Here is a 22,680-nt window from a genome sequence, read left to right as displayed (position 1 = left end):
GCCTCACCACAGAAAAGCAAATCTCTCAGCACAATTCTTAATGGGTTAGACCTACCCAGATTCCAATGTGAAAATCCTATCGCAGTCTCTTATTTAGGCCTGTGTTATCTCCACCGGATTTCTAATTGATCCACTCTTATACCACGCCTAGTAATCAACTCAGAAACACCAGTAGCAGCAAACTAACTGCAATGCCCCTTTTTCCTAAAAGCTTGGAGAATTTTACTAAAAAATGAAACAAGACAAATATGAATGTCAACCTAAAAATCTTAAATGGAAGAATTAGGAAAAATTCTTTAAAACCTCCAAAATAAAAACATCACCGTGTGCCATTTTTCTCCTTGAATAAGTGTGAAATTCATGGTAAATTCTTTAAAGTTGGAACTCCTAATAATTCAAACAGATAAAATGATTAGCAGCTAACTTAGAAGATAGTTGGTTTCTCCTCAGAGACACTTTAAGAGCGAGGCCTGGTGACTTACTTTTGAAAAAGCAATCTCTGAAAACACTATGAGGCACGGTTCTTCTCCGGAAAACACGGGCCACCATAAATTAAAAACAACCAATTATCAAATGTTATCTAAATACTCTTGAAACTTAGAATATGAAGACAACTGCCTCTCACAAGCAAAAGATGTCCTGTGAGATTGTCACTAGAACAACCAGGGGCAGCGAGATGAAGGGCCAGCTCTCCACCATGACTTTCAATGTCTCTCCATATATCTGGGCAACAGCTGCCAAGAACAATGGTGGGGAAATTTCTATTTCAGAGAGGCAATTGGTGAAACCTCACTTAGCAACAAACTCTGCATGGAAAACTCCAAAATACTGTGTGAGTCCCTGAGCTCATTCTGATCAATCTGCTCCAAAAGGTATCCTGGACTATGAATGATAAGTCATCTGCTCAAAGCTCAGGGAGAGCCCAGCCCTCCACAACCTTCGTCCCAGAACCCTTACTCCCTGGAAGGTTTGGAGTCAATGCTGACTCCTAGAGATCCTATAGGAAAGGGGAGAATTTCTCTTGTGGAGTTTCAAGATTATGCACTGTACTAGATTGGGAAGTCCAGTTTTTCTCCCATCCTGCCACCTGTGTCAGAAATAGTTAGGAAACCTTCTAGTCATACTACTCACCTTTTCAATTCACAGTTGTAGAGGCTGGCAAGGCTCAGATATCAGTCTGGACCCTTCTCTTGACTCAAGTAGGTCGAATGCACAATGAAATAAGAAGGGAAGGTCAGATGGTAGGCTCCTTCCTCATGGCTGTGCAGATTGATGAATCCAAGCTATATATGAAATATGTCAAGATGCTCTCTCACATCTGGAGATCCGCACGTCTAGGAAGTCCCCAGAACTGGACAAAAGCTGCAGATAGAATGTACTTGAATTTATACGGGGAAAACCACACCCAACAGGATAACACCTCCCACTACTTGGCTGCTGACAGCAAATCTCTTCATGGAAGTGATGGCATTATATCGAACACTGTCGCCTAAGCTCATTCGTAATTCCTAAACTTCTGAGAATCCTGGCCCAGCCAAGTCAGCATAAAACCGCAGCCATTAAACATTATCCACTGTGCCACCAACCCAAGTGATTTCAATAACAGAAAAGTGTGAAAGGGAAGGAGGAACGAGCAAAACCCTTCCAGAAATAGCTTCATCTAACTGGATCTCTTATACGCCATATGGTTTTGACATTTTGAAAAGTCAACTCTGGCTCTGGCCCTTAGCACAAATTCACTACCATGATGCCTATTGCTACTCAGAGCAGCTTTATAGAAAATAGGGGAAGTTCCCCTTTGACTTAACAAGCAGACTCAGACTCACTGCTTTCCATTCAGTTCTCAGGCCACACAACCTCATAGGAGGAATGACGCCTGTGGGATTCTGAGACTGTAATTCTTTACAGGCTCAGATAGCATTGTCTTTCACCCTTGGGACAGCAGACTGTTGGGAACTGTAGACCTCGGGGTACACAGCCCACCTGTTAACCACTCTGCCATGAGGGCTACTGTTGGTCTTATGATATTGTAAATCATTCCAGGAGTATATGACCCCATATCTGCCCTGGGTATTGGCTGGTAAATTCAAAGCACTGACCTTGGGATTAATAACCCAATACCTAATCAACTCTGCCTTGACTGTGTATTAAAAGCCCAATACCTAATGAAAAGAGCTCCATCTCTCTATAGTACAGTAACCATTACTGCATCCCAAACCAGATGTGTTTAGATTATTGATCTCTGGAGAAGATTCCAGCACATTTCCTTAGTTATTAAGTGTGTTTATGAAGGAAGCATCATTAACTGTTTTTTTTTTCATTCAAAATTAACTTTCTTATAGATTAGGTGGGTAGAATTTCATATCTTTTGTTACATATCCCATCAGTCATAGGATAAGGCTCTCTTATTCTGTTGTGTCTGGGCAAGGTCCTTGTCTGCTTGCAATGTCTGTGGGCTTAATCTGCCCTAGACAGCACCATAGATGTATGCTTCAGCATTACCTTGAATCTGGGAGGTTCACTGCATAGAGACTGCTAGTCCACAGAGCTCTGATCCAGGTCTCCTTTCTTGCTGTAATCAGATCAGAGATGAAATGTTCTGGAGCCACACCTCAGGAAAATCCCCTGACATCTAGGTCAGAAAAGATTATGAAGGGATAAAGGATTTGCTATCATAGCCTGAATCCCTTTACCACGGAATATGATCATACATGATCCCATCCCAACTGATCCATTCTCTGAGGCCACATTATACCAGAAATGTAAAATAAACTAAAACCCAGTAATATGGTGTCCATTCTCCCTCACAGTCAACCTATGAACAGATTAGAACTGTTCCCTAGAACTAGTGCTGTCAATCATATGCTCCCAAACTTAGTGGCCCTTTTGCATGCCCCCTAGCAGGAAAATGGAAAAAATTACCCACATCCTTGCTGACTATTGAAACGTTTTTACTATAGCCCATAATCCAGAATAAAGTATTACAAAAAAATCTCACTGCCCCTTGTCGGAGCATACTAATGGTGACTATTTAGGACAGGGTAGAACTGCCCTTGAGTTTCTAATTCCTTATGGGAACCACATATTTCTCCCATAAAATACACGTGCACCATTCCATTTCCCCTCAAGGGGCAGTATCAGGTACTTCAGTAAACACTGCACTATGCCGTTATAGGAGCAGACTTCTTATCTTTCTCAATTAGAGACCTACTCAATTTGAAGCTGTCAACTCTGGATTAATAGACAAACTCTGCCCACTACTCGACCAGACTTCAAAATTGACACAATTACAAAACTTTCACACCACTGAGAATTATGATCCCAGCAAGTTGATACAGTTAATGTATCTCTGTAAATCAGTAAGATATTAAAACACACCGAGGACCCGGAAAAGGTACTGAGATGTGAAAGAGATAGAGGGTGAAAATGCATCCGAATCTGTTTGCCCTGTTTATATTGAATAGAGCAATAAATCCATATCTTCAAAATCCAATATAGAACACACTCAATTCACGCAAAAACAGACTTGCATATCTAATGTTACTTATGCTCATTATTCAAGAAATAAATACAACATATATAATGCTTTCACATGCAAAAAATGTCTATTCTTCCAATTTTGGTGGGTAGAAAGATAAAGTTTTACATGACTGGCTGTAAGGGATGGCATTATCTGTTTGCTGTCCCTGAGGCAAGGTCCTTGTCTCTATTTCACATTTAGAGTCTTAGTTTTCATCTTCCAGGTCCCTAAAGAAATGTGTCAAGTCCAAGATATTTCCAGAGAATCTGAGACATCTCAGAGAAACCATCTGGCCCAAATAATGAGAATGCCGTTTGAGGTTGAGCAGATTTCAGCTGAAATCCACCATCACTTCTAGGACATACCCAATTTTTCAGATATACACATCAGTGGGAGGTTAGGAAACAATAAATTTCAGCTACCTACAACACAGGAGCAGTGTGGTTTAGAACAAACTCTGGATGGCCTTGGGAAGAATGGGCATTACAGAACACTCCATTGCACCCAAGAGGAACCTGTCCGTGGATCAAGAGGCTGCTGTGCAAACAGAACAAGGGAATACGGAATGGTTTAAAATCAGGAAAGTATGTTACAAGAATTTTTAAAAATAACTTTATTGGCAGTTCTTACAGCTTAAAGATAATCCATACATACATCCATCGTGTCAAGCCCATTTGTGCATATGTTGCCATCTTCATTTTCAAAATATTTTCTTTCTATTGGAACCCTTGGTATCAGCTTCTCATTTCTCCTTTCCCCACCCTCCTTCCCTCATGAAACCTTGATTATTTATAAATTATTACTTTTTGCATGACTTGCACCAACCGCTGTCTCCCTTCACCCACTTTTCTGTTGGTCCTCCTCCTGGGAGAGGTTTACATGTAGATCACTGTGATCGCTTTCCCCGTTCTACTCCCACCTTCCCCTTCCCCTCCTGGTATAGCTACCATCATTATGGGTCCTAAGGGGTTATCTGCCCTGGATCCCTGTGTTTCCAGCTCTTATCTGTATCGTGTACATGCTCTTGTTTAGCTGCATTTGTAAGCTAGAATTGGGGTCATGATAATGGGGAGGAGGAGAAGAAGCACTGAATAACTAGAGGAAAGTAGTATGTTTCATTGGTGCTATATTTCACCCTGACTGGCTCATCTCTTACTTGTGACCCTTCTGTGAGGGGGTGTCAAATTGTCTACAGATGGCCTTGGGTTTCACAGTGATATGGTTTTTTGTTCTGGGTCTTTGATGCCTGATAGTTGATCCCATTGACACAACATGATCACACAGGCTGGTGTGCTTCTTCCATGTGGTCTTTATTCCTTCTCAGCTAAATTGATGCTTTTTAAATTTTCAAGCCTTCCTGACCCTAGATGCTATATCTTTTGATATCTGGGCAGCATCAGCTTTCTTCATCACATTTTTTAATGTGCCCATTTTGCCTTCAGTGATTGAGTCAGGAAGGTGAGCACCAAAGAATGGCAAGTTATTAGAACAAACTATTTTTGCATTGAGGGAGTACTTGAATAGATCTATTTACTGATCATTATATATAAATACATACCTCTATTTAGACCTCTCTACGTGTCCTTTACCTCCTAGTTCTTTTCCCTATTTCCTTTTACTTTCCTCTTGTCCCACTATCATTTTCAACCTTCATTTGGTTTTCAGTAATTCCTCGTGGATACATTGCACTTGATCAAACGCCATCAGGCCTCCTGCGCCTTCCTCACCATCAAGTTTACATCACTTGTTGCTCTCCTATCCTGCTTTTGTTGGCTCCCCCCTTTCTTTCCCCTGCCTCCCCATCTCCTGTGTCCCTTCCGGAACCATCAGTCCTGTTATTTTCTCCTCAGGATTGTTTACCCCGCCTACCTTATCTATATAGACATGCAAGAACAATATTAAGCACAAAAAGAAAACAACAAAACAAACCAACAGCAAAAAAGAAAAGTCTATAAATAGTTCCCGGTTTGTTTGTTGACTATTATGAGTGTTTGCCAGTCGAGTCTCATGGGATGTTACACCCTGGCTCCAAAGTCCATTTTTGGGATTCCTCAGGGACTTCATTGCTTTACTCCCCTTGTTGCTCTGTCAAACACCCTTAGTGTTTCTGCCCGGTGTGGTGGGGTCAGATTGGAGACAATTCTCACACCGTGTCTTCGGTGTTATGCCCTGTAGCGCTATGGGTCACTGATGGAAATCGTGTCTCGTGCTGAGGCCAGCCCTATGGTCCTCTCTGTGCATTGGCTGCTCCCAGCAGGAATATCATCCTTGGGCTTGGTGGACCAGGGGTGTTTTCTACTCTCTCTTTCACTCATAGTTTGCTCCCATGTGCTCTGTTCAGAAGTGCCCCTCTCCCAGAGCTGTAGCTTCAGTGTTGTCCTTTGTAGTCCATTTTCCTTCAGTGCTCTCCATCAGTCACCCTGGGAACCATCAGACTGATGATTCTTCAGGCAGGGAGGCTGGACATGTAGCTGGGATTGGGGCTTCCCCTGAAGACCTCTCTATTGGACTGCTGCATCATGCCAGTATGTTGAATTCATGTCTTGGCACACCAGGTTGAGGTCTGGTCCCTCTCTCTCACTCCTGTGGAGATTTAAACAATACCCTCCCCTTGGATGTATTAGTGCCCTGTTCCCCTACTACCCATGCCTCCCCCCACTTTTCTTGCTTTTCCCCCCCTTTTTCATTGACTGTCATATGTATCCCTGGATTGGGTCTGGCCCCTGCCATACTAACCTGGACTTCACCCCAGGAATGTATTCATATAGTAACTTTCCCCCTATATCTCTTTTGCCTTTTAAGCTTACTTAAGTGGACTTATGGTTTACTTCTCCTTTTACCCTTTGCTTATTTCACTTCACATAATTTCCTCCAATTTTTCCCATGCAGCAATGTGCTTCATGCATTCATCACTGCCTTTCAGGCATGTGTAGTACTCCAGTGTATGCATGTAACACAGTTTTTGAATCCATTCATCTGTTGATGGAAATTTGGGTTGTTTCCAACTTCATGCGATTGTGAACTACGCCATGATGAGCATTGGGGCACAGATATCTGACTGTGGTTCATTTATTGCCTCTTCTGAGGATATGCCAAATAGGGGAATTGCTAGGTCCTATGGTAGCTTGATTTCCATCTCTTTTACACTTCACCAAATCTAATTCCATAATGGCTGTACATACATACAAGTCCACCAGCAGTGGACCAATGTTCACATCTCACCACAGCCACTCCAACACTTGTTACTCTCTGATTTTGTGAATTGATAGAATTCTGGCTATCTTTGAGGGTGTTAGGTGGTATCTCACAGTTGTTCTAATTGGTATTTCTCTGATGGCTAATGATCAGGAACATTTTCTCATATTTACTGGGTATTCAGATTTCTGCCCTTGTGAAATTTCTGTTCAGGTCCTTTGCCCATCTCCTCAGTGGGTAATTAGGTGGTTTTTTTTTAAGCAAGCAGAGTATTATAAATTTTAATAAGGCGTTTGTCTGATGTGTCATTACTAAAGATATTTTCCCAGTCTGTCAGCACTCTCATTACTCTCTTGCTGAATTCATTCGATGTACACAGGCATTTTATCTTCGGTATACCCCTCTTGCCAATTAGTGACTCAACTGTATTTGTGTCCTTACCTATATCCGATAGCCTAGATATTCCCTGCACCAAAGTTCTCAGGTTGGTCGCAATTCCCTCATTGATTGTCCTAATAGTTTGGGGTTTTACCACAAGGTCTGTGATCCACCTTGAGTTTAATCTTGTGCGCGGAGTGAGATAAGGGTCTTGCTTCATCTTTCTGCAGGTAGATATCCATTCTTTCCAGCACCACTTGTTGAAGAGGGCATCTGCTTCCCATTTGATATCTTTTGGTCCTTGTCAAAGATCAGTTCTCTGTATGCTGATGATTTTATTTCTCGGGTTTTAGTTCTTTTCCAATGTGTGTTAGGGTCTCGTCCAGCGAGACCCTCACGCGGTGACCTGGAGAGGCAACGAACCTGGATGGCAAAAAGACACAGAGACGTGGGGCAAGACAAGTGCTGATCAAGCCCGTTTATTTTGCCAAAACTCTGGGTATATATTCACAACAGAGAAGGAAGTGGGAGGCACATATTCCAATGAAGGACACTGTGTAACAACCGCACACTGTACAACAACTAATCAGCCACATGTTCCCAATAAGGTACAAAGGGTGCGCAACAGTACTCAAAGACGTCCGTGGCGACGTCCGCATGCAAATCAAGGCTTACTGGGTGAACTTATCACGATGTTCCTAATATGGTATATCTGCAGTTCAATGGGTGCTCAGTACTTTGACTAATGGCAACAAGGTCAGTTATCGCAATTTCTCATGCTACTGAGCACGTAGTTTGGAATGTGGGGGCGAAGTTGGGCAGGAAACAAAGCCTTGCTGTTAGAAAGCGGCCAAGTTTCTCCTACGTGTCTGAGGCCAGAGTCTTAATGGCTATCGGCTCCCAACAAATGTGATAGGATTTTATCCTCTCCCCATACTTATTAAATGTATATTCTGACAAAGTAATCTGAGATGCTGGAATTTTTTGAAGGAAAACGTGGCATCAGGTTTGGGAAAAAATCATATTAACAACCTTCCATATGCAAGTGACAAAACCTTGCTTGATTGAAGATTGGCTTGAAACATTTGCTGATAAAGGTCAAATACTGCAACCTTCAGCATGGACTACAACTCATTATAAAGAAGACCAAACTCCTCATAAGTGGACTAATAAGTAATATAATGAGAAATCAATAATATATTGGTATTGTCAATAATTTCATCTGGCTGGCATGCACAATAAGTGCTCATGGAAGTGAGACATACTAGTGTTAGCCACTGATATGCCATCTTTTGACTGCTGGATGACCTGCTCCGTTCCCCTCTCATCTGGGAAAGTCCCACTAGAGAATAATTTTGGAATGCACTCATGTTCTCCGGATCAGAACATTGTAATTAATAATATTTTTGCTTTTAATGTTGGAACCAGTAGATTCCTATTTTTATGTTATTAAACAGAATGTTATAATCAGTGCTATACTGTGTAATGCTCACTAGCTTTAAAGAATAATAACATTAATATTGCTTTCTGCTTCTGTCCATGCTTGCATAAGTCCTAGACAAATGATAAATGAGTTTTTGCCTTTATAGATGGACTGAAATGTCTACTCGGGACTCCAATCAAAGAATCGCTTTTAAATTCTAGCAGTCCGGTTATAACCGAATAAAGACTCTTTTAAATTATCGTAACATTATAGTGGCTGTCATTCATTTCAAACCACAACAGAAGCAAAAGTCAAGAAATCAAGTGAACCATTGGATTGGATGAATCTGCTGCATAAGACTTCTTGAAAGTGTTGAATAAAAGGATGTTACCTTGAGGATCATAAGGTACACCTGCCAGAGATTTGTTATTTTCTGTTTCTTGTTTACCCCCTCAAACTCTTTTATTAGGACATAATCCAGACACATCATTCAATAGTTGTCATATCATGTGACTATCACAATCAGCTTCAAGCATTTTCTTCCTTCTTTTATTTGATATCAACTCCCCACTAGCTCCCACATTCCATGTTGTGCCTTCCAGGACCCCTAATGTAGTTATAGTTTCTACAGAGTCACCCACCCTGGGTTCTATATAGCAAAACTACATAGAAAAATATATAAAAGAGTCAAGATGGCTGCTAACTATAACAACAACAAGGACAAAATGCAATTCAAAAAGCAAAAACAGAAAGTATAGAAAAACAAGATTAAGATCAAAGAGTACTGAAAGGGAGAGCAAATAATGTTTTTAATTATTCAAGTCAGAGTTTTTATTTCAATCTACTATTATCATCTCTGATTGAGAGCCAGGTTATTCCTACACCTTAATTATGGTCAGACAGAAATCACAGAGACTTATTGCATGTATAAATCCTGCAAATGTGTTTTGGTCTTTGACTGTCATCCATGGCCTTCTTAAAATCAGTGTTTAAAAACTTGTTAGGGCGTGGTCAAGGGTAATGCAACCAAGAGGAATTACTGAAACCCAAATGAAGACTGAGCATGATAGTCGGACAAGAGGAAAGTCAAAGGAAATAGAGGAAAGAGCTAGGAGGCAAAGGGCATTTATAGAGGTCTAAATAAAGGCATGTAAATATTTATATATACATTTATATATGATAATGGGGAAATACATCTCTGTGCATATATGTATAGGTTTAGTATTAAGGTAGCAGATGGACATTGGGTCTCCACTCAAATACTCCCTCAATGCAAGAATATTTTGTTCTATTAAACTAACATTCAATGATCCTCACCCTTTCGACACAATCACTGAACACAAAGCGGGTGAATAAGTGAATGTGATGAAGAAAGCTGATGGTGCACAGCTATCAAAAGATACAGCGGCTGGGGTCTTAAAGGCTTGAAGGTAAATAAGCAGCCATCTAGCTCAGAAGCAACAAAGCCCACATAGAAGAAGCACACCAGTCTGCGTGATCATGAGGTGCCGAATGGATCAGTTATCAGGCATCAAAGAATAAAAAATCATATCATTCTGTGCTCACCTCCATGATGTGATCACTGAAGACAAATGGGTGCATAAGCATATGTGGTAAAGAAAACTGATGGTGCCTGGCGATCAAAAGATATAGTGTCTGGGGTCATAAAGCTTGAAGGTAAACAAGCAGCCATCTAGCTCAGAAGCAACAAAGCCCACATAGAAGAAGCACACCAACCTGTGCGATCATGAGGTGTTGAAGGGGTCAGTTATCAGGCATCATCAGAACAAAAAAATCATATCACTGTGAATGCCGGGGGGAGGGGAGGAGTGCAGACTGGAGACCCAAAGCCCATTTGTAGGCCACTGGACAACCCCTTACATTGTCTCAGGGAGGAGATGAACCAGACAGGATGTCGTGCAGCAACAATGGAGCATAGTTCCTAAATGATCCCCAGACCCCCAAACACTCTATCATGATCCCAATTCTACCTTACATATCTGGCTAGAACAGAGGGTGTACACTGTTACAAATAGGAACTGGAAACACAGGGAATCCAGGGTAGATTATTCCCTTCAGGACCAGTGGTGTGAGTGGTGATACTGAGAGGGTGGAGGCAGGGTGGGTTGGGAAGGGGGAACCAATTATAAGGATCTACATATAACCTCCTCCTATGGGGACGGACAACAGAAACATGCGTGAAGAGAGACGTTGGACTGTGCAAAATATGACAAAATAGTGATTTCTAAATTATCAAGGGGTCATGAGGGAGTGGTGAGGGAGGGGATAAATGAGGGACTGATGCCAGGGGCTTAGGTGAAGAGTTAATATTTTGAGAATACTGAGGGCAATGAATGTAAAAATGTGCTTTACACAATTGATGCACGTGTGGGTTTTGATAAGAGTTGTATGAGCCCCTAATAAAATGATTTTAAAAAGAGGCACAGACAATGGTTATTAGGGAAAAAATTGAGCTCTGATACCATTCTCTGCTGCAGAATTGGATGTTACTATTGACAATCCTTGGATCACATATGTTGATGTTATTCTTCCATGTGGGCTTAGTTGATGGTACACTTAGATCACTGCTTGTTTGAAAACAAGACTTAAGATTCGAGACACTATTGTTTCTGATAGATACCATCTAATTTCTTCACCACACTTTGCTGTAGCAACTACAACTTCTGTATTTCCTTCAAAAGGGAATTTTGTAAGAATTAACTGTTCTTAGAATGTAGCTTGGGTTAATTATGAGCTCCACATCCATCCCTTACTCTGTTTATTCTATTCACCTCTGGTTCACCTTAGAGACATCTTGTTATTTTATGGCAGATAACTTTATCAATCATCTCTTTGAAGCATAAGGTAATTTTGTTTATAGTGTCATTGATTCAGCCCAGGATAATATATTTAAAACACAATTAAGAAAAGGTAATTGAATAAATGTACAGCCTTAGTATTTTCAATTGCCTGTGAAAAGTGAATGTGAAAGTTGAACATTCTTCAATGCATACAAAGGAAGACTGAAGAAGAATCAACGTATTAGAATATAGTAAAGGCAAAAGAACATTAAAAGTACCATGGACTGCCAAAAGTTAAAACAAATGTGCCATTGAAGAAACATGGCTACAGTGCTCCTTAAAGGCAAAGATGGCGATATTTTGCTTATGTACTTTGCACATGTTATCAGGAGAGACCAGTCCCTAAAGAAAGACATCACATTGGGGAAATTAGGGCAAGTGAATGATAAAGAAATCTCCTCAATGAGATGGACTGATGCAGGAGCTGCAAAAAATGGGCTCAAACATGAGAACATTGTCAGAATGGCAAAGGACTGAGTCATGTCCCTTTTTGTTAGACACAGGTTTGCTATGAGCTAGAACTGACTCAGTGACACCTATGAAGAATCAACTACATTTGTGACAAATTATTGGTTTACCACATAAGCTCTTCCCTGTTGGACCATTATATAAGTGTCAGAGTATATTCATAATCTATAGCAGAAAATAAAAACACTCGTCTTTGTGTTCTTTAATGACTTACATCTACCACACGGGACTAAGAAGACCTCTCTAGGACTTCCAATGCTCTAACTTTTAAAGGGAGGTGAGTTTTATCTTTCTCTGCTAGAGAGACCACATATTCAAATCTATCAGTTGATTGGTGGGGCTTGATGAGGTCATCCACTCCTGGAAAGATGGCCAGTCCAAAGAGGGATTTAGAAGTCCTAAGTGGGACTTCTACTCTTTTTCATAAGTTTGAAGAGGCACAGAGTGTATAAGCTTGAACTATGGAAAATGAGCTACACAGATAAATATCCACAATGACTGAACCAGATTTCATATATGAGCATCTGGGTGATAAAGTCATTTCTTAACCAATTGCTTAATTCACTCTCACCCTCCAACACATTCCTCACAATTTTTTATATTCTTTGAATCACAGTAAGGTGTGATGACTGAAACTTTGTGTATCATGGCTGAGTCAGGATTCTAAGGCATTGGTTCATGATGATGGAATCCGCCTGGTTGATAAGAGTTCATAGAATGCCATCTCTTTCATGATGAGACCTACTGTGAGCAGCCAATGAGGAGGAAGATAGCTTCCTTGTGGGTGTGGTCTTATCATTTAAAAGGATTCTCTGAATGGTCTTTAGCTTTGTTCTGGACCTGGACACTTCATCTGACCTGAAGGTTTGGGGACTTGAGACAAAATCCTGTAATTGTGTTTCTGGAAGTTGTCGGTCTCAATTTGCTTGAGAAAGAAGTCTGCCATCTTACCTCCCATCTTGCATTCATCAGCCACTGGATATACTTGATCTAGGATAAGAGTCAGGACAGGAATCTGAGCCTTGTCAGCCTCTGCAACTGTGAGCTGAAATATGCAGTAACATGAAAACTGTCTACATTAGTGGGTCTCACCCTGTGGATTGCCACCCCTTTGGGGGTAAAATGACACATTCACAGGGGTCGCCTGATTCATAACAGTAGTAAAATTATAGTTATAAAGTAGCAATGGAAATAATTGTATGGTTGGAGGAACTGTATTAAATGGTCATGGTATTAAGAAGATTGAGAACCACTGCTCTAAATGGTCCCGAGAAGCTAAGTTTGGAGGGGCCAAGAAGTTGAAGGCCTGGGTCCTTAAACTTGGCTCTCCTTGAGGCCATTGTGAATTGAGGTCACTCTATTTTGCATTATGAACATATGGATATAGTTGCTCTACTCAATATAAACAGAGTAACCAGATTAGGGTGTCCTGTTTACCCTCAATCTCTTTAACACCTCATTACCTATTCAGGGACTTGGTGTGTCTTACATCTTCTCTTTGTGTAATTCTTCATTATGTGTATCAACTTGCTGGGGTCGAGGTTATCTGTAGTGTGGCAGGCATGTAAGGATGTCAGTGTTGGAGCTGTGCTCAGTGTGGACTTATTCCTCCATTTATCATGAGCTGGAGGCTTCAAAACCACCAGCTTCTGCGATTCAGAGAGATAACAGTCGGCTCCCCTAGAGACATACAGCAGTGTTTCCCAAGGTACATGATACTGCCCACTGAAGCAAAATGGAAATGTCCATTCAGTGTAAAAGTGATACCAATGTTTTTTAGAGGGGAGAAAGATGGGGCTTACTACTCCCATTAAGTATTGCAGTCTTGGATGATTACATAAGACTGGCTAGGTCTGTTGTGGGATACACTGTTTCTCTCTGGCTCCATACTCTTGAAGAGTTCCCGGAACCCACAATGGTTGGCCAGCTGAAGATGGAGCCCAGAATGGGCAAGGGGAAAGCCATCTTCTGAAACTACACTTGTGGCCAGCTCCTGGACCTCGTCTTTGCCAGCTATAGACTCATGCACACACAGCAGGTGGTGGACTTCATCAGAGGGAAGCACGCCCACTTCGGAACCTGCTCCTCCAAGGAGATGACAGTCCTGGAGGCCATAGACCTGCTGGACCAGCTGGTGGATGAGTCGGATCCGGATGTGGATGTCCCTACCTCCTTCCATGCCTTCCAGACTGTGGAGGGCATCCGGAGGGCACATCCCCACAAGGACTGGTTGTACCTGGTGGGGATGCTGCATAATCTGGGGAAGTTGCTGCCCCTGGCCAAGGAGCCCCAGTGGGCCGTAGTTAGAAACACCTATCCTGTGGGCTGCTGGCCCCAGGCCTCTGTGGTCTTCTGCGACTCAACTTTCCAGGACAATCCAGGCCTCAGGGATCCTCTATACAGTTCTGAGCTTGGGATGTACCAGCCTCACTGCAGCCTGGGGAATGTCCTCATGTACTGGGGCCATGATGAGTATATGTACCAAGTGATGAAGTTCAACAAATTTCCTCTAGTTCCACTCCTTCTATGCGTGGCACACCGGTGGTGACTACCGGCAGTTGTGTAGCCCTGAACATGCCGCCCCGGGTTCAGGAGTTCAACAAGTTTGAACTCTACATCAAATGTCCAGACCTGCCTGATGTGGACATACTGCACCCCTATTACCAGGGGCTCATTGGCAAGTACTTCCCCAGAGTCCTCAGTTGGTGACCATCCTGCATGCCCAAGACAACCTTGTGATCATGGAGACAGGCCTGGCCCACCCCACTTCCTTGATAGACCCCACCCACCTGACTGTGCTCAGGTTTGCATCAATAAAGACCTTAAAGTGTCAAAAAAAAGTACAATCTTGGAAACCCATAAGGGCAGTATACTCTGTCCTACATGGTTGCCATTCATCAGCATTGACAGTGACAATAAGCTATTTTTATACATCATTGGGGACTATAGGCTTTATTACAAAAGTTTTCAATTACCAGCAAGGGTGTAAGTTTTCTGTTTTTCTAAGAAGGGGCCTCAAACTAGGGACAAGAAGTGAAGAAACCAATGATATATAACCTTGAGTGACTTCGAGAGCAGTTAAAATTTATTCTACAGGATGGCAATGAGGGGAATAGGACTAAATGAAATGGGGCTTGATTTACTTCATTTTACATGACACAATGTGGCATCCTTGAATGGATCTAGTATGATGGGTCTCTTTTCAACAGTCAAGAGTGCCTGTATTTCTGGAGATCTTCATGAATCTTGGCATCCAAGTTTCACTGGGTCTAGAAGATTCCAAGGGCAAAGGTCTTGGTTTCCAAGAACATGCTTTGCTCCTGCCTGTTATTATATGAGGGTACTAGAATCCTATCTGTCTGCTGGCCTCTATTCTCATATTGTGTAGAAGAGAGAAATTAAGCTAGCAAGGGTGGATTGGGGTAAAGCTGTTGATGTCAGATGCATCCTATAATCTTGGCCTCCAAATGGTCACATTATCATACCAAAGATAACTTCATCCTCATGAACCTAATCTAAAACAATCCCATATGCATCACAAACATGAATGTCTTAAAAATGACAGAAACACAGAAGCAGAGGTTATGAGTTAGGAAACATGGTAAAGAAGAAATGACATTAGCTACCTATGTGTGTGATGATTGCATCCCAACGTCTATTAGGATGGCTGTGAGAAAAATGTACAGTCAGAAATATGGTGGTTGCTTATTGAATCAAATAATCAGATGGCTTACTACGCGGGATAGACAAATACAAGAGGAATGACTGTTCACTCATCAAATGGAAATGTTGAGAACTATATTGAACCACAATGCTCCCTGTGATGGAATATCTGTGCAAATACAAGAAAATCTTGCCAATACAGTGAAGAGTCAAATTTACCCACCAATCACTAATGAAGAAATTAAAGAATTCTTCCAACCACTTCAGTATGAAATTGACCTACCATGCAGTCAAGTAGCATAGATAATTATTGGTAAGTGGAATGAGAGATTAGGAAACAGAGGAAAGAAAAGCAGTTGGAAAACGGGGTCCTTCTGATAGAAATTTGGAAATCACATATACCTTTGTAAAAACCACAAATGACTGCTATACATATAGGCTTATACCAATGTAATTCACTGAAGTAAAATCAAGTACGTCTGTGGAAAATGTTTTAGAGTACAAAAGATACCCCAGTCCCAAATATAAATTAAGGACAGCATTTACTCAGCCATAAGGACAAAAAGATGACACAAAACCACAGATACATAATGTGGATGAGGAATGCTATTAGCACAAAGTCATAAGAGCATTAAATATTCACAGTCAGGTTGTTACATCACTAAGACACAGAATACAGGAGACTTTCAAATTCATGAGTAACTGAAAGTTCATTAATCACAATAGAATGGGGGATTATAGAAGCCCAAAGAGGAGCAAAATGTCAACACATGCTTAGAAGATTAGCCCTTCCAAACAAGGCAGTCTGGGAAAGATGGCTAGGTTGCAACTTTTATGTATGCAACCTCGAGTACTGTACTATCTGTCAAGGACACACACTCAATCCGCTAAGGGACTGCTCTATAATGCCTTGACTGTATAGAGGGTAGAGGTAATCCACTCTCCAATGTACTCTACCTGAGGGCAAGATTATTTACTTCATTGTGAAATTATCTCAAGGAATTCATTGATGTGAGTTTGTTTTTTTGTTGTTGACTTTGTATGTTATGTATACCCTGACCAAAGTGAAATTATAAAATGTAAGGCCAAACATAATAGAGATTTTGGAGGAGCTTGTTATCTTCAGTCAAAATGAAGCTGGGACCATGAAGCTGAAGACATGAGTCAAAGACATGAGAGCACAAATATAACCTTTGGTACATCACACATGAATGTCAAGACCATCTCACGTACAGATATGATTAATTGAACGCGAACAACAGGAAACTGGATCAGCTGTAAAATGGCATCAATAGCATTATGTATGAAGAAAGCAACATCATTCCCAAGACAGAAAAGAAAGAATGATCGAGGCGAACATCAAGGAGACTGATACCTACCACTGGTAGAAATGTAGGTAAAGCAAACGGAAGAAATGATGAAGGAAGAGCTGAACAGAACATTTTAAAGAGCAACTTAAGAAGACATTGAAGTATTGAACTGAAACACGTTACTCACGGGGAAAACCATCAAAGTTATCATAGTGAGAACAAGGAGAATTTCATTCAGTATATGTGGTAGAGAATAGAGAGGTGGGAATAGGCTCACACCCCAAGAAAGCTTTGCCTGAAATAATCTAAAGAAAAATATTGGCAGAGCCATTTATAAACCGAATTGTTTGTGGCTTTCTTTCACCAGAGAACCTAAACATAGTCATTTCTGCAAAGCTCTTTATTAATAGCTCTGTAATCAAGAGTGGATATTTTCATCCATCTGGTCAGAATTGAGGACAGGGGACTAAGCTCGCTCTCTTTAAATGTCTACAGGGGAACTCCCTTAAGTCTACCCTCCTTAAAATCTCTTCTTTTGGGGGTTGAGATTCTACCCTCCTTAAAATCTCTTCTTTTGGGGGTTGAAATGAAAGGGTTGGGGACTAAGCCTTAAACTTGCTCTTCAGACATGCGACTTTTGGCAGAAGTGTTGTGGCATCAAATAAATGATGAACACTATAATGCCTTGATAATTTAGAAGAGACTATTTGGTTATCACTGGACTGCTAGAATCTAAAAGTGACTCTTTGATTGCAGTTCTAAGTGGATATTTCAGTCAATCTTTAAAGGCAAAAGCTCATTTATCATTTGTTTAGGGCTTAAGCCAACATGGACAAAAGCAGAAAGTAAAACTAATGTTATTCTTCTTTAAAATGAGTGAGTCCTACGGGGTACAGGATTGATGATAACATCCTGGTTAATAAAATAAAAATAGCAATATCCTGGTTACAACATCAAATTCAACAATATTATTAATTACAATTTCCTGATCTCCAGAACATAAGAGTCCATTTTAAAATCAAACACTGGTGAGACTTTCTGAGATGGGAGGGTGAAGGATGAAGATCATTCATTCAAAAAGATGGCGTGATTGTGACTAGTGATAGTCTGTCTCAGAAGAACAGATAATAATTTTAAAATGTTTAAAATTCTGTTGTGAAATAATTCTTTATTGTGACTTAGGTGTGGATTTTGTTTGGGCCGGGTCCGAACCAAGGCAGCCACCTGTACCAGCTTCTCGAGAAGACAAATGACCTGGCTGAAATGGAAAGCATCTGCCTCCAGCAGTTCAAAAAGCTTACCTCCTGGGGCAGAGCACAGCCTCTTCTCCCCAGTGTTCCAGGAAGCAAGTTTTCTGAGAACAAGATTATTTACTCACAGACCCCATCCTGGCTCAAATCCTGCAGCTACAGCACTAAAACCTCCCTTCCCCTTATCAACGCATATGTCCTTGGCTTGGACCCTATTTAAGTCCCACTGCCTCACTACCAGGTGCTATTTCCCTGACCTAATATGTTGGGTCTCAGAACCTTCCCAGGGGCTCAAGATGCCTCCATCCCTTTCTCTGCTCTCCCTTCCCTCCTGGGAGTTCTTTCCCTGCCTCAGCAAAATCTTTCTCAACTTCACATTCCTGGCTAAATTCTATCTCTGTTCTGCACCTCTGTTAAACCTCTCATATTTATTCATCAGTTTCATATTCAGTAATTTAAGTTATTTTCCAAATCGGCAATTGCTTGTAACTATCCATAGCCTATAACCCCTCCTGAGATATTAATGTGCTACCATTAGCAGGAACGCAGGATGCTAAGGCAAGGGACTTCAAGGGGGTCAGCAAACACATGAGCAGCTGCATGCATGTGTAAGTGTTCTTTCACAGAAATTATCATCGGGGTCCTTTAGGCTGGTTCATTGTAATGTTCCTCAAAGAAAGCAGATAAGGTAGGCCATACATACATTTTATTTTCAACCAATTATTATTTTTTTTGCCAAAGCTGAAATATCATGTGGAATGATTGTATCTTCTCAGACAATTCGAGGCATGTTGCATTTGGTCCTTGCAGGGATCAATTGAACTCATTCATGATGACAAACACATCAACCAAGTAAGCTATATCTGCAGTTCACTTTTATCACTGAAAGGTGCTTTGAACTACGGTCTTGCTATCTGATTGAGAAACGCTTTGAGTTCATTATGAAGCTCAAAAACACGTTTTAAAATTCTTCCTCTTGACTACCATCTCACTTCAGTGGGAAATAACAGACCATAACTTGGCGTATCTAACTTGTTACACAGTTGGGAAAACAGTCGACTGTTTAAAGTGCTCGTCATTACAAAATTGACAGAAATTATGACGCTTTTCATCACTTCTTGTAACTCTTGTGGCAGCATCTTCATTGCTAATATTTGCCAATGAATCATACAGTGAGTTCTGATGAATTCTGGTCACTCATTCAGTACCAAACGTTGAAATCCAGATCGACATACTAGCATAACTGGAGCCCCATCTGTGAAAACACCACAAACCTTTCCCCAAGAGATCGTATGTTCTTTCAGAAATGAACCAAATGTATCAAATACTTCAAGTGCAGCAGTTGTCATTTCAAGAGGTTTACAAAAAAGAAACGCATCTTTAAAGTTGTCATTCATACACCTCACGTAAAAGAGTAACTGTGAACAGTTTGCAAGGTCTGTAGATTCATCAAGCTCGATACTAAATATTGGAATTGGAGCAGATTTAATTTCTTGGATTATCTGATCAAAAATATCAGCAGACATATCAGCTATTCTCTGGGGGCAGTGTCATTAGGTGAGGAAATTACACTCAATTTTGTAACAAATTCATTTCCGATCAGAACCCAACAATGACTTTGGCCGCTGGCAACAGTAAATTCTCAGCAATGGTGTGAGGTTTCATAGCTCTGGCGATTCTGAGTGCCACCAAATATGAAGATTCAACGGCTGCTACTTTTTCTTTGTGGTACTTGCTACCAATATCAAGTCTGGCTTTCTTGAGTCCATCAGCTTTGCTTATAAAATAGTTGGTATCCTTGCTGGCAAAGCTCCGATGCTTGTTATCAAAAAGGCATTTTAGTTTGTTTGGCTTCATGGATTTGGCTGATAGGACTTCACAACAAATACCATATTGCGGTTTCTCAATTCCTGCTGCAATGATTGAGGTAAAAACATACTGCAAAAAATCCCTACTATATTTTCGTAATGTTCTTTTCTACATGATCCATTGTCATGTAATGGTTTGCTAGCGAAAATAATATATAACAATAGTTTTAATAATACAAAAGATGATAGATGGCATAGTTCAGTCAATACAGTTCATTAAAGTTTCCTATGATTACGATTCTGTGTTGTTTTCTTTACATACCTGTTACCATCACAAGGGGGCAGTATTCACATCAACCACAGCTGAATATAAAAAGACCGATCAGCATCTAGATTAAGTTCCCATGGTACATATGTGTATATATTTGTAGTTGTTGGTGATTTTACATTTACCCAGTAATTATAATTCATGAAATGTTGTTTTACCTTCCGTACTGCTGCTTTCAACACAGGCGATGCTTTTAACAGAGTAGCTGCTTTAAACACAGCAGCTGCTTTCTACAGAGTAACTGCTCTCTGCACAGTAGCTGCTCTCTATACATGTATGACTGATCCATATAAGTACATTATGGTGCCAAAACTGTCATATACACCTGTATTTGTACATGATGTATGTAATAGGGTTGGCATGATGATGTAATCACGCCGGTTACTGGTGTATCTGCATGTGGGCAGTCCTGCCTGGAGACAGAGGAGCTGTCTCTTGGTTCCTAAGAACATTGGAAATATGTGCTTTCCAATGGTCTTAGACCACAACTGTGAAAGTGTCGTTTGATCCCCAAATAGGTCGTGTCCCACAGGTTGAGAACCACAGCTCTAGCATTATATAGGCTTCCTATTATTTATCACAGATGTAGACCAGAAATACATTCATGAATGTGAATTATATCTACAACCAAGTGCCCTATGGAGTTGAAAGCTGAAGCCATCTCCCCTGAGGAAGCATTAAGCAAGGACATTACCATCTAGGTTGCTCCTAAACCACTGATAACAGAGTGCACTCATGAAGGAGTAACTGTGGGGTTTCATTTTCCTATTGACAGTCACCTTAGGTAAGATAACATATGGGGATGGAGAGACTACTGTGGCAGCTCCAGAGCCCTCACCTTCTGGTTTACTTCCTCACAGGTGTGCATGTGCCTTCTGGTTTACTTCGTCACTGGTGTGCATGCCCAGATGCAGTTAGTGCAGTCTGGGCGTAGGGGGGAAGTTTGGAGATTGGCAAAGTTATCCTGTAAGACTTCTGGAAACACCTTCGCCAGCTACAGTATGAATAGAATTTGACAAGCTCCCATAAAAGAACGCCTTCCGTGGAAGGGCTGGATCAACACCTACACTGGGGAGTCAAAATATGTCCAGGGCTTTACACAGGGCTATGTCTTCTCCTTGAATGCCTCCATCAGCACAGCTTATCTACAGATTATCAGCCTGAAGCGTAAGGACACTGCCACCTATTCCTGTGTGAGACACACGCTGTGAAACCCACATCCTGAGAGCGTCAGGAAACCTGGGGATATGGCAGCTGTGCTCACTGAGGCAGTGACTTCGAATATTTCGCTGAATCCTTTATTTACCAGTAATGCACTTAGAAATGACAGACAATGAAAATTACTTCCTGAGATTGACCTTACTTTCCTGTGACATTAAATCACCCCTCAAGAGAGGAGTATAAAAGTACCTTGGTATGTAGCCTTTGTTCATATCCCTGTGTAAACACTGCCTTGCAGCACTAAGAACATTGCACACTCTGTGAAGGGCTGATTCAACATCCCCAGAGACAATGACAAGAACACAGTTCATCTGCAAATGGAAGGTTAGAAAATAGAAGACAAGACCCTCTGTTACTCTGTGAGAACTTGAGAGGAAGACAGTATGATCCCAGACACAAACTCCCTGCTGGGAGAGAGCTGGGCAGCAGGGGGCGCTCAGGACCCACAGATCACAGGACACACTCAGGGGCAGGTGCAGAGGGACTGTTTCAGGGCTGGTTTCCTGTTGTGGTCTGGGGATGCTTCTCCATCTCGCTGTTTCCCCCAAGGGATTTCGCTATTTTTATGACATAGGAATACAATATAAGAAATATGTAAAATCAAACCTATTGCATGTGGGATGTATAATAATGGAATTGATATCTCAACAGCAGAAAGTGCGGAGGGAGGAGCAAATTAAAATATTTTTTATTCGTATTATACATTACTTATTGATATGCTAAATTTGGCGGCAATTGCATTGTTCAAGTAATGTTTGATAATAGTTGTATTGATTGGATTTCCTTGAAGGCAGATATAATCCTTTCAAAGATTGTAATGTGTTTCGTGATGGGTTTAGTAAGATGCTTTCTGACAATGAATGCCATGCCATTCTCTTGACTGTGCTGTTCCCGGCATAGTAAATCCTATGATTTTATGATTCACATTGGCCAATACCAGTCATTCCATTTATGCTCACTAATGCCTAGGATACCAATCAATATCATGCATCTCATTTATTTTTGACCACTTCCAAATTCCCTAAATTTGTAGCATGCAAATTCCAAGTTCTGGTCCTTAGAAGACTTTCTCAGTTGTTTCTCTCTACCTCGAGTCATGCTCCATCAGTAAATGAAGATGCTGAGGGCTCCACTCGCAGAGGATTTACCCAAATCATGTCCTCATGGCCATCTCCACTCCAAGAAATCAGCCTCTCTTTGGTCACATTTTAGGGCCCTCGAACTTGAGTAGTTTAAAAAATTTCCTACTTTCTTT

The 22,680-nt window shown here is 41.1% G+C and overlaps 1 pseudogene; it reads left to right on the top strand.

The window, feature by feature from the left end:
• Positions 1-697: 697 nt before the first annotated feature.
• On the top strand, positions 698-14,554 carry LOC142436772 (inositol oxygenase pseudogene; annotated as a pseudogene).
• The last annotated feature ends 8,126 nt before the right edge of the window (positions 14,555-22,680 follow it).

The sequence above is a fragment of the Tenrec ecaudatus genome, unplaced genomic scaffold (genome assembly GCF_050624435.1).
Source record: "Tenrec ecaudatus isolate mTenEca1 unplaced genomic scaffold, mTenEca1.hap1 Scaffold_603, whole genome shotgun sequence".
NCBI lineage: Eukaryota > Metazoa > Chordata > Mammalia > Afrosoricida > Tenrecidae > Tenrec > Tenrec ecaudatus.
Note: the sequence above shows the minus strand (reverse complement) of the source record. Positions and strands in the feature narration are given on the sequence as shown.